Source organism: Daucus carota, chromosome 7, assembly GCF_001625215.2.
Source record: "Daucus carota subsp. sativus chromosome 7, DH1 v3.0, whole genome shotgun sequence".
Taxonomy (NCBI): domain Eukaryota; kingdom Viridiplantae; phylum Streptophyta; class Magnoliopsida; order Apiales; family Apiaceae; genus Daucus; species Daucus carota.
In genome coordinates, this window is record NC_030387.2 from 31,405,863 (window position 1) to 31,417,938 (window position 12,076).

Genomic DNA, 12,076 nt, shown 5'->3' on the forward strand with positions numbered 1-12,076 from the left:
TTTTGATTTCTGCGTTTTTTTGTTATTTGACGCCTGATATTTCTGCATTATTTTGTACAGAATTCTCATGTCCATGCCTATGTGTATCCGGATAACTGGAGAGCTATTGATAAGAAGGTTACTGAAGGGAACGTTTATGTAATTGAGAACTTTCAAGTACGAGACACAATTGGGAAGCTGAAGCCTGTCTCATCCAGGTTATGCATCCGACTACTTAGTAGCACTTATATCGAGCCTGTGGCGGATGATGCGATGATCCCAAGACATAAGTTTGAGTTTATGGATATGGGAGATTTGCTTGATGAGTGCACTCGACTCACAGAGAATCAGAATCCTGAATTTGCCTATGGTATGTTCTTTTATTAAACATCGGATCAGCACTCTGTCAGTCACATGTATGTAATTTTTTCACCCTGTTTACCAGATGTGATTGGTGTTGTTGAACACTTCAAAAAGGTTAAACGAGTTCAGACTAGATATGGGGAGAGAGACCAAACTCGATTCATATTCACGGATGGAAGGCATGAACATGCATTTATAATTTTATGTCATTAGACAAAATTAGTTTTTAATATGAAGCTCATCGTTTAATTCAGTATTAAGATTATATGTACATTGATGTTTATAAAACCGGAAAATATGTTTCAATATGTTGTCAGTTTGCGATTTAAGGTCACTCTATGGGGTGACCTTGCTAGCTCGGTTAGCGAAAGTTGGAAACCTGATCTAGAGAAGCCTGTTATAGGCATTCTCACGAGTGCAAAATTGTCTACGTTCAGGGGTAAGTAATTTGTATTTAGCTTTATGACAATAGTTGTAATTGAGTTCGAAATATATAATGATTCATTAATAGTATTTTTTTTTTAAAATAGAGGAACAGCAGATTGGAGCATTGCCATCAACCAAGATATATTTCAATCTTGCCATTGATTCGGTTTCTGAATTTCGTGAAAGGTTATACACATTATGTAGTTCACTTTGTAATAAAAAGTAGATGTTTCTTTTAAGCATCACATGCATCATTATTCCTCAGTACCTCACTAATTAGTATTTTTTTAAGTAATAACTTACAAACTTTTTCTTACAAGGTTGATTGAGGAGGGCTATAAGGCACCGGATGAGGACGATGAAGGCACATCTGAACCTCCTGTTACCACTGTAATTCAGAAGGCCTCATTCAGAGATCTAATTGAAAACTCAATTACTTATCGTGACAAGATAAATTAAACTACCTTGGACACAATGTGCCCCCTGTTTCATCTTTTAAATTTTCTTAACTCAAAATCTGCACCATATATGCTCACGTCTATATGTATATGTCTTAATTTTTCCGGAATATCATCTTTTTAGAGAATTGTGATGGTCAAGTTTATCATCAACAAGGTCGAGGATGACGACAATTGGTGGTTCAATAGTTGCGTTTCCTGTCAAGCTGAAGTTGAGAAAATTGACAAAAAATTCAAGTGTCCTGATTGCAAGCGTAGCTTTGGTTATTCTGAGAAGAGGTTTAACGACATGTTTTGTTGTCTTTCTATTTTTATGTCTGGTATGTGACATATTTTTTGGTTCTTGATTAAGGTTTCGTATTGTTGTGCTGGCTGATGATTCCACATTGGTCACAAATGTTATTCTCCTTGATCGCTTTGTGAAACGTGTTGCTGGTACGACTGTGGCCAATATTCTAAATGATATTAAGAAGGTAAGGGATTAACAACACAAATTCCTGTTGATAAGCATGTTGTTTCCTTGAAGAAATCATCACAATGTTAACAATGCAGGATAACTCTGTTACTGTGTCTGACACTCTGTTTAAAACAATTCTTGGGAAGGAGGTCACTGTACTGATAAAATTAACTGATGCCAATGTGGCTGGAGATAGCAATCTCTATAACGTTGTTGATCTCTGTGATTCTACTACGTCTGAGGTTGCTATTGTCGAGGCTTCACCATCAAACACTGCCGGTTCTTTTACAATGAACGGGGTATGTTCTTAAAAAGTCTACTCATGTTTATCCTTTATTAAGCTGTTATGTTCCGTTATGTCTGTCAACTATTCTTTATGCAACTAAACATTTCACCACATCATACCAATATAACACTAAGCAGGTAGTTGCTGGCATAGAGCTTTTTCAGACCCCAGGATCATCTCAGTCTGTCACAAAGAAGATAAAAATGGTAAATGGTCTAAAATAACTTAATAATCATCTATAATCCTTAACTCGGAAGCTGAATTCATTTTTTTATGAATGCAGGAGGGGACTCCAGAATGATGGTCAGGAGTGCTTCTGCTCCGGTTCAATAGGATGCTGCCAATTTCTATCTCTGCTGAATAAATCATTGTTTTGTCTATCATGTTGCTTTTTTATTTCCCTTTAGGAGTATTTCCATTATTTCCCTTTTCAAGAACTTTGTTTGTTAGGAAATGTTTGGATTGGCAGTGTCAAGTTGTTTCATAGATTTTCAGCTCTATATTGGAAATTAAGTTGGCTATTTTCTTGCAATCGGTCTGTTTGATTTACTTTGGTTGTTACAGTGCTACATAGGCTATATTAAAGTACGCCATTATGTTTGTTTCTCTTAACTTAATAGTAAGCAGTATAAAGTTGCATACACCGGCAAAACGTATATATTAACTTGCGTTATTAAATCCATCTCCTATTTATGAAATCAATCTTACACCAGCACGGCATGTTAAAGAAAATAACAAAGCATGGTGTTCACCTATGACCATTCAGACTATGTGTTGATGTCAGCGATAAGCTATTAGTTGTTGGACGTTTTCTAATCTTGGAGCAGCTCTACATCGTTCTTCCCCCAGCTATCTGACAAATAAGAAAAATGTAAACACTGAACATAACAATCTGAAAGTCTTAGGGAGCTGAGAACACTTATGCATTCGATTAATTTCATCCATATAAACGTATTAGTAGTTGGTTCATTTGAAACTTCTTCTCCAACACCAATTCACTTCAAGAGAGGAACTATCCCCAAATGTATCCTGTACAGTTTCACATGATTTATTTAATCTCGCACTTGAATACTAAACAACTTCGCACTTGAACACATGTAACTCAGTTTTTGGAAATGCAACAAGAATTCGCTCTTTTGTTTAAAGCTTACACCCTACATCGATGTGAACTAATTGTTTTAGGGCATATGCTATTAATAAAAGTTATAAGATATAGACGAAACCATATTCTGGATAACCATTTTTAGTTACAGGAACACACCATGTTATTATGTTTATATTAAATGGAAACACTTTTTTTGCGCAAATGTTTTGAAGTTTCACATTTAGCAAATTGGACTACTGCTAAAAAGATTTAATATATTCAAATCAGTTAGTAAGAGATTGACTTAGCCACACTGTAAATCCATATCTGCCGCGCGATTTGCTGAAGTTCCAGCACAATCAGATATCTTCAAAATCCCACAAATTGTGGAGCTTTTCCAAAATGCTTCAAGGACTATTGGGTATATATAGCTAACAATATAGTGTTGCTTAGACGATACAAAGTGCAGCCAGGTTAATATGTTCATCCCCGCAAACTTTTTACAATTTTATCTGTCCTTATTTACTTTTGTATTTGTATAACCAGTGCACCACCACTTACTCTACAATGTTGTTTAACTTTTGATCATTTGCAGTCTTATTAGAAGCGCAACACCTATCACTGCCACTGTTCCTGAATCTGTTTTATTGGTTGTGAGTTTCTTATTTTACTAATCCGAGTTTGTCATTGCATATCTCCTTTTTTTTTGGTACTGTTTACTACAGACTTCCTGACATGAATCATATGTGTCATTAGCAGAATAATGTTTTCTAGACTACGTACTCTGGAAATTCCCAGTACTGATTCAAAGATTAAGATCCGCGTAACTCGAACATGGGATTCATTCTCTAGCAATGGTGATTTCATTGGTTTGAACATGATCCTTATCGACGTCGAGGTTGTATACATATACCCAGATGAGTATTGTGTTCTTATTTAGATATATATTTAAGATAATGATTAATCTTTTTTCCTTTTACGTAGGATTTCCATATTCATGCTTTTGTAATAGAGGAGGCATGTACCAGCCTAGGTTTATCTATATTTGAAGGCAACATGTATATAATCGAAAACTTTGTTACAAGAAGAGCCATAGGCGATCTTCGCCCAGTTACATCTGATGTATGCATAATTATAAATGGATCTTCAACTATTACTGCTGTGCCTCTTGAGCTTGGGAAATTTCTAAGACACAAATTTGAGCTTACAAAATTAGGAGATGTGTACTCTATTGCCCGAAACCTCGGTCCATACGAGCTACCTTTATATGCAATAGCTCCTATTTCTGAATAACTTATTATGTTATTTCTGTGATCACCATTATTTAATTACAATATTTTTACAACTCTTTGTTCTATAGATATTGTTGGCACTATTATTGATTGTGGCAAAGTCAAAGTCGATGTTTCGGGAAATGGAGAGCGACACTACATGCGGTTCAATATTTATGACGGGAAGTAAGCCTGAAACTTGATGTTTCACAGTCTATACTTATTACTTATCCCGTTTCATGATTGTAGTCCATTCATAGTTTTACAATAACACGTTATATAGGAATATGCTTAGAGTTATGTTTTGGGACGAGAAGATTGAGCTTCTAAAGCCATTGTTTGATCATGAATTCCCAACTAAGCCTATTGTAATACTATCTTCCATGAGGGCGCATTTCTTCAAAGGTGAGATCACAGTACTTATAACTCCAAGAATTTTATTATATTCACTTTTCAACGTGCATTAGTTCTTTTCTCCCTAATAGAATTGTTATTTTGTATTGACTGTTCCTAAAAAATTGGTATATTTCTCCAGGTGTGCTCCAAGTCAGTACAACGTCACCTACGAAAGTATATATAAATATCAATTACAGTGCAGTCCGACAAGTTCGCCGACGGTAATATTCAATAAGTTCCACAAATTAAGCTTATTTGTGGAAATCATTTTTATGGTGTTAGTTACCAATACATACATTGCATAATGTATATTTCATAATTGTACACTAATACAATTTAATAAAGTAGTTTTTTTATTTTAGTATTATAGCTTACGTTACTCATGGTTGTGTTGCTATGCTCTCTTTCAATCTCAGGTTACTTAACCAGCTCTAAATATTAATTCTCTAAATTTGCCTCCGAAGACAGCCAGAGCCGTATCACAAACTTTACTCAAAACTTGCTGTTCTATTAATATTATGTTTTTCAAACTTCTTTTTTTCCTGTATTGCATTATTACTAATGATTAGACAAGAGACTTAAGCATTATTCTTTGTATTATAGCATGATGGCTGAGACATTTAATTCAATACTAAGGTTGGGAAGTTATATATTTGGAGTTATTCTGAAAGCTATTCTGAAAGCTATATTGTGCTATATCTGATATTAACAAATGTACTATAGTTTAAAATATCATGCCTCCTTATGTTAGATTCACTTATAATTGTAGTAGCCTGATTTCTGTGTATATCAAAAGCAAAGGTATATTTTGTTTGACGCGATCTCAACTGCATGAACTATAACCTGGAATGAGTATCTCGAATTTTAACATAACACATCTACTCATTATGGTATCATCCAGGAATACAAGCAAACAAATTTTTCATTACTCATTGTTTGTAGTTTAGGGACACAATAAGGGTTAATGAGCAACTCATTGCAAATGTACTACCAGTACTACTACAGAGTTGCATTTTTTGCTGGTACTTTGTAATCAGAGAACAAAGCAATTCAAAGTATGTGGCAAGAGATCAACTTAAACATTCGATGTTGCTTAGAATTCATTTTAAACTTTACTAATTATAAAGTCAGCATAGTCGTCATGCTCGACCAGTCTGAAATTTAGCATCTGGCCTGCTTTGTATCCATTGTCACGAATGAATTTATTCCATCCAGCTGAAAATCGTGGTCTTTCTTCCGTGTTTGTTATTCCGATATCCCAGACACCCTTTTCAGTGATGAATTTAATCTTCTGTGTGCGCTTCCATACACCGCAGGAAGGTTGTATAGTTTGAGGAATAAACTGTGACATTAATTGAGACAGCATACATCATTTTTCTGAATCTAGCATGTAAAAATATATTATTGTAATAGAGCAAGAATATGACACAGATTTACCAGGCCGTGGGTTTTTTTGTCAACATTTCCTCCTGTCAAGCACGTCGTAAACTCAAGCAAATTACCAGCATCATCATCAACAGCCATTTCATCATCAAATGATTGTTCTTCGTCTCCCCCTATGACAATGGATTAACACATATGTAAATTATAGGCAAATACTGGATTTAATTTTGTTTTTATACATCCGGAATTAGAGTAACATTATACAACAATTACTGTAGCATGACAGAGTGGTAAATGAGTTGCAGAACCTGAATTTGTTCTTTCTTCAAAGCTCCAGATCCATTCATCAGCATTGTGATCGTGTTCATGTTTTGCCCGAGATTGGTAGTCAATCTCTGCACCATTGCATTGATACACTCTACCATATAGCACGTCAGTTTCGTTTAATGTAAAGATTATCGTCTCCTTTGGCTTCAATTTGTAATACATGAGCATTTCTTCCAAATTGTATATGTAACCTGGGAATGGCCGGTACCTCACTCCCCAACCCAGGCCACCCACAGAAAGCAGCTTTATCTGCTTTAGCTTCCACATGTAAAATTCATTTACCATGAATGGCACCATCTGCACAACACGAACGATAAGAATTTTGAATGGATTATTCAGCCAAAGTCATATGCATTAAATTTTGCGTTATTAAAAGGGACAAAGTAAGACTGTGTGCACACAAAGCTACTTAGACATTTGGTTATGATAAAAGCCAAGATTGTGCAAAACCAAAATATTTTATTCTAGCAACAAACGAACTGTGCTGACTAATATATATTACTGCATTGTTAGTGTGATCTGCTTGAGATTTGTATTATATTTTAAATCTTTAAGTTCTGAACCAGGATTCATATTTCCTGCATGAGTACCAATGTTGAACAATGTGTATATGGATAACCAGAAAATATGCATGTATGATCTTATGAATTTTCTCTATATTTATTTAGTCTGCATTTTACCATCGTGCCGCCGAGACATATTTGTATTAAATGTTCAGTCTTAATACTATAAACAGCAAAAAAGATGTTAGATGGAGGCTTACAAATAGTCCTCTGGAGTACGCATCTTCATACACTATCTTGAAAAAGGATTTGGTCCATTTGTGTGGAACTGGTTCGGTTAAGCCTGAAATTAAATTATTAAAAAAAAAGCAAGTTAGCTACAAAGGAAACTATTTATGAGGTTGTACTAATTAACATGTTACGGATAGTGAGACCTATCACAAAATCCATTCCGTGGTCTGCGTTGTTGTAGATACAAACTCTCAAACAATCAGGCTTTTCTTCAGTTTCTCTAAAGGCGACAAGGAAATCACCGTCCGTAATTCCAGCATCCCTGAAAAACTCAACAATTCCTTTTCCTAAAGAGCAAACCTCACTATTTTTTTCAATCTTTATAGTCCAGGATTTCTCGAGGAACTTGAACACAACCAAACTTCCATCCTCCCAATGTTTATAATAATCCTTCCACATAGGCGATAAGATCTGGGAATGAAGGAAGCAAATAGCACACAATTAGAAGCAGTCTATCGGTTAACATGATGAGAAATTTCTATGATTTACACATTACATTTTCAGAATACCACACAGGGTGAAAATAATAAGATAGTTGGTGTAATCGTACAAGACAAAGTCTATGAGTGTTTACCATGTTTCCTCTGCCTTCATCAAATTTTGATTCTACAAAGATAAGATATGCATAATCAGTTCTGTTTGCGCAGGCATTGAAAGAAATCGAGGCCATTGCCTTTTCACACTCAAGTGTGCTGGTGTCGATAACATACTGCGCTCTGTTCAGTGTCTCCCAATCTTTGCTCCATTCCACATCATTCGCTCTGCCAGTGGGGTATTTAGACTCGAATGCTGTCTCTTTGAAGAGCCTAATGATGAACAAATCATCTCCAACGTAGTCTAATTGTACCAGGTTGAAAATTTTTAGTCCATAATATCTCTTGAACCTGTTTAGACTACGGATTTCATTCCGTTTGAGATCACAGTCAACACACCACAACACATGTTTGCAGCTAAGTCCTATCATGAATGGTATTGTATGCCCAAATGTATTAAAAATTCCTCTGGCATAGTCTGCAAGCAATTTATGAACTTACTATTAGTAATGATAAAGCACCAGATTATTAAAATGTTTTAACAAGCTTAATACAGAAAATAGCATTGTATATGCCTACCAGCACAGCAAAATCATCACTATCTTTGCTGACCGACAAGAAACTGTACAGCACCTTATGGTCCCCTGGAAAGCAATGCTAAGCACACTCAATGAAAGCACACAATTTTTGGTTTATATTGTCAGTGAAAATAGATCATTGTTTAAACTCACCACGGCCACAGACTGCTTCCCACTTCTCCACTAGGACTCTTTTTTTTTGTGCCAGGTCCAAATCAGAGATAACCTGGAGTACTTTGCAGTTAGTGCATTCCCCCTCAAAAATAGTCTAAACACGCGTAATTTGTCTTATTGCTGTTGAGTACTATATTTGTCATGAAACCTATGTTTCTTTCAATTAGAATAAGTTGCTAGGTTCAAATTGTTAGGTCCAATCAGACGTAGAAGGGGGGGTTGAATACGTCGTACCAATTTCTTCGATTTAATTTAATTGCGGATAATCTTTGTTTCAGTCCATGTTAAATCAATCGTAAATAAATAACTCCAGCAAGTCGGGGAATATTCTTATATTAGAAATAATCCTCGGGTGCTACAAATTCCAACACAAGTGTCGGCTGCAGAGACTACAATCACTCTATTACAAACTCTCGATAAATACGATCTTCTAATTTAACTCTCGAGAACGTGTATAGTGTGTGCACTTACAAAGTGTGTAGTTGTTTTCAAATGAAAACACTAAGCTCTATTTATAGGCTTACCAACAACTAACCATGGTTAACGAGTTCGTCCTGGACGACTTGAGTTCGTCCTGGACGGATTCGATTTATGAAAATAAATCTAAGTCTGAATATACACCAAAGTTGCGCCTGAAAATGTTTGGTCAAACATGGCGCCTCCTGTGGTCAAAGGTTGCGCTTGTACAGTGCAACTATGAGTATGTTACTTAGAAAATTAACCAAGTCACATATACTGAAGCTTTGACTTAGTCAAAGGCTGCGCCTTGACTAAGTCAAACTATGCGCCTCAGGGAGAGTTACACAGTGGAGTATATGAACTTAGAAAATAAAATCTAAGTTGAGTTGCGCCTTCAAGGGAATAGATGTGATGCGCAACATTTGACTTTTGGTCAAATGTTGCGCTTCAATCTTCAACATACAGTGTTCTTCAATTGTACTTGGAGAATTCTTTGGCCATCCAAAGTTGCGCCTAGGATGAGTATTTGAGTCGCAACCTTTGACTTGGTCAAAGGTTGCGCCTTTGATACTCAGTAGTGTATCTTTACTTAGACACAAATCCTTCAGCCTTTGACTAGTCAAAGATGGCGCCATATAGTGTATTGATACACTGTCTTGACTTAGACAAATATTGCCTTATACTCCCATTTGCATTACTTATTAAAATATATATATATATATATATACATAAAATTAATTGTGTTTAATTAATTACTTGAATTATTTATGTTCAAGTAATTCACAATTAATATATATATATAGAGTTGGGTTCAATGAAGACCCAAAATTTCGGAGTCCTTAGAGACTTGTCCTGCATTTCTGGTAATATACTTGTCCTGCATTTCTAGTAAACAACAATTGCAGAATATTGTAGTTTGTAGAATAGATTCTTGGGATATAATGGCTTCAGTTACTGCAAGATCATCGGCATGAGTTTTAGTTTTAATTCAAAACTATCTTTATAATTTACACTATTCTTGTCCTGCATTTCTAGTAACATAATATTAATAATTTGTCCCGCATATTGGTGATATATCTAAGTGTCATTTTGTCTTGCAACAAATTCAATTCGTTGCAGGACAATGACGATGAGTTCAGTGCCAATCATAGCAATGTCCAACTACATCTTTGTTTTGTATTCAATCATTATTTTTATTTGTTAGGATTTCGGTGATTGAACGCCAATAATATGGAATTATTATTTTTATTTGTTAGGATTTCACCGATTTAGAAGTGCAGGACATGATAGGGAGAGAAAACGAATGTGCAGGACAAATATCTGCAGCCCTTGGATGTATAAAAAATGGATGGCTGTGATTAAGTCTTTAAAGCCTCCACAAAAACCAGTCTACATAGAACTTTTCTCTATATATATATACATATGTATATTAATAAGTTCTTTGGAGATATCTTGGAGCAGCTCAATTGATTTGATCAATTAATTCGTTGATCGAATCCACTGAATACTTTCGTACGTCCTGACGTCCCGTGCACTGGTCTGGTTCACGAACGACTCGAACTGAAATAATTCCTTGAATCCTTTGCTTGATAATATACTTGATCAGTCATTCCGGGTTAGGTGTTGCTTCGATAAATTTGATTATAAATAATCAAATTAAATATACTGGAATCTTCTGGTCTTTGATACTTGATTTTCAGGCAATCTTGATAGCAGAAACGTTTTGAACTTTATTCTTCACTGAGGCTTGAACATGTAAATGAACTTCTTCCAGTGGACGGATGCTCGTCTCAGATATCTTGATTGTCTTTGTCTGTTCGTATCGAATCTCCAACCTGTAGATTCCTGTATTATACTTACGTATTGTTTCCTGTCTTTTGATGTGTTGAGTTATCGTAATTACATTTACGTTACATTATGCTTTACAATCTCCCCCTATTTGATTGTTAGAGTTCGACAAGCAAATCCTTTAAGAGGATAACTCAACTGACACAATGAAAAAGCATACTATTTTAAACAGGAAATAATACTAAGTACAGTCTGGATTATATCTTACATTTTCCAGAAATCAAAAGTAAATACAAGCAGCCATTGTTCCTCTAGCCTGAACTAATCTCTCCTTGGTTTCTTGGCTCTTGCATTAATCAGCTTCTGCTCTGCTTTCCTCTTTGCAGCTTCCTCCTCTTTCTTCTGAGTGAGCTTGCTCTCAATTTCTTCAATCCTAGCAGTGATGGTACTTAGTGCCACTTGCTCCAGTGTGTTCTCAGGTGGAGGTTGCTCTAGATTCTTCTTCATCTTCTCTAATGTCTGGACATGAACCATTTTCTTCAACTTCTTAAAGGTGACATTCATCTCCATTCCTTCAATCTTCATGATGATTCTTGATGGATGAGCACGAACCCTTGAAGTGTTATGGACAGTCTCTACAGCTTTTCTTATCTCTAGAAGATCAATCAAATCTTTGAGCACACTCTTGTCTTCTTTCACCACTGATAACTTGACAGCAGCAACAGCACGAATGATTCTTTTGGAAGAGAATTTTCCAATTTCTGTCAGTGGTATAGCAATGGCCTCAGAGTCTTTCTTCTTCTTGAATATCACAGAAGTAGGATTGTAGGTTACAACAGGAGCTTTTGGATTTTCAGGAATTTCAGGATTGAGTGGTGGCAGTGGATATGGTGGTTGACGATTGATTGCTGATAAGTCTAAGTCTCTCAGAGCAGCAAAGTTCAGACGATAGGCATATAGCAGTTCTGCAGTTAGTCTTCCCTTGCTAGTCCTTGAGCACTTCTCCCTGACTTGAGTTTCCAGATATTTCAGTATACGAGGATTGTATGTTGACAATGCTTCATCAGTGAGTCCAATACTCTGAATCATACCATCCTTGAAATACTTGATAACTGAAGGTTTGTCATGAATTTCAACTCCAATATCAGTGATCCATTCTTCCACCATATCTCTGAATACTTCATTATGCTTTCTGCCGGTTGAGATGATCTTATTTCATACCAAAAACAGCTCAGTTAAAGATAGATCTCTGAGAAACTGACTTGACACATGCTTGAGTCCATGGCCTTCCCTCTGTAGCTCAAATGACATGTTTACCAT

At 35.7% G+C, this 12,076-nt stretch overlaps 1 long non-coding RNA gene across 1 annotated transcript; it reads right to left on the reverse strand.

The window, feature by feature from the left end:
• Nucleotides 1-7,801: 7,801 nt before the first annotated feature.
• Nucleotides 7,802-8,564, reverse strand: LOC135147751 (uncharacterized). Its single transcript, XR_010285542.1, has 3 exons — nucleotides 8,489-8,564; nucleotides 8,337-8,401; nucleotides 7,802-8,235 (listed from the first exon to the last, which is right to left on the reverse strand). It is a non-coding gene; the product is annotated as an uncharacterized LOC135147751 (long non-coding RNA).
• Between the last annotated feature and the right edge of the window lie 3,512 nt (nucleotides 8,565-12,076).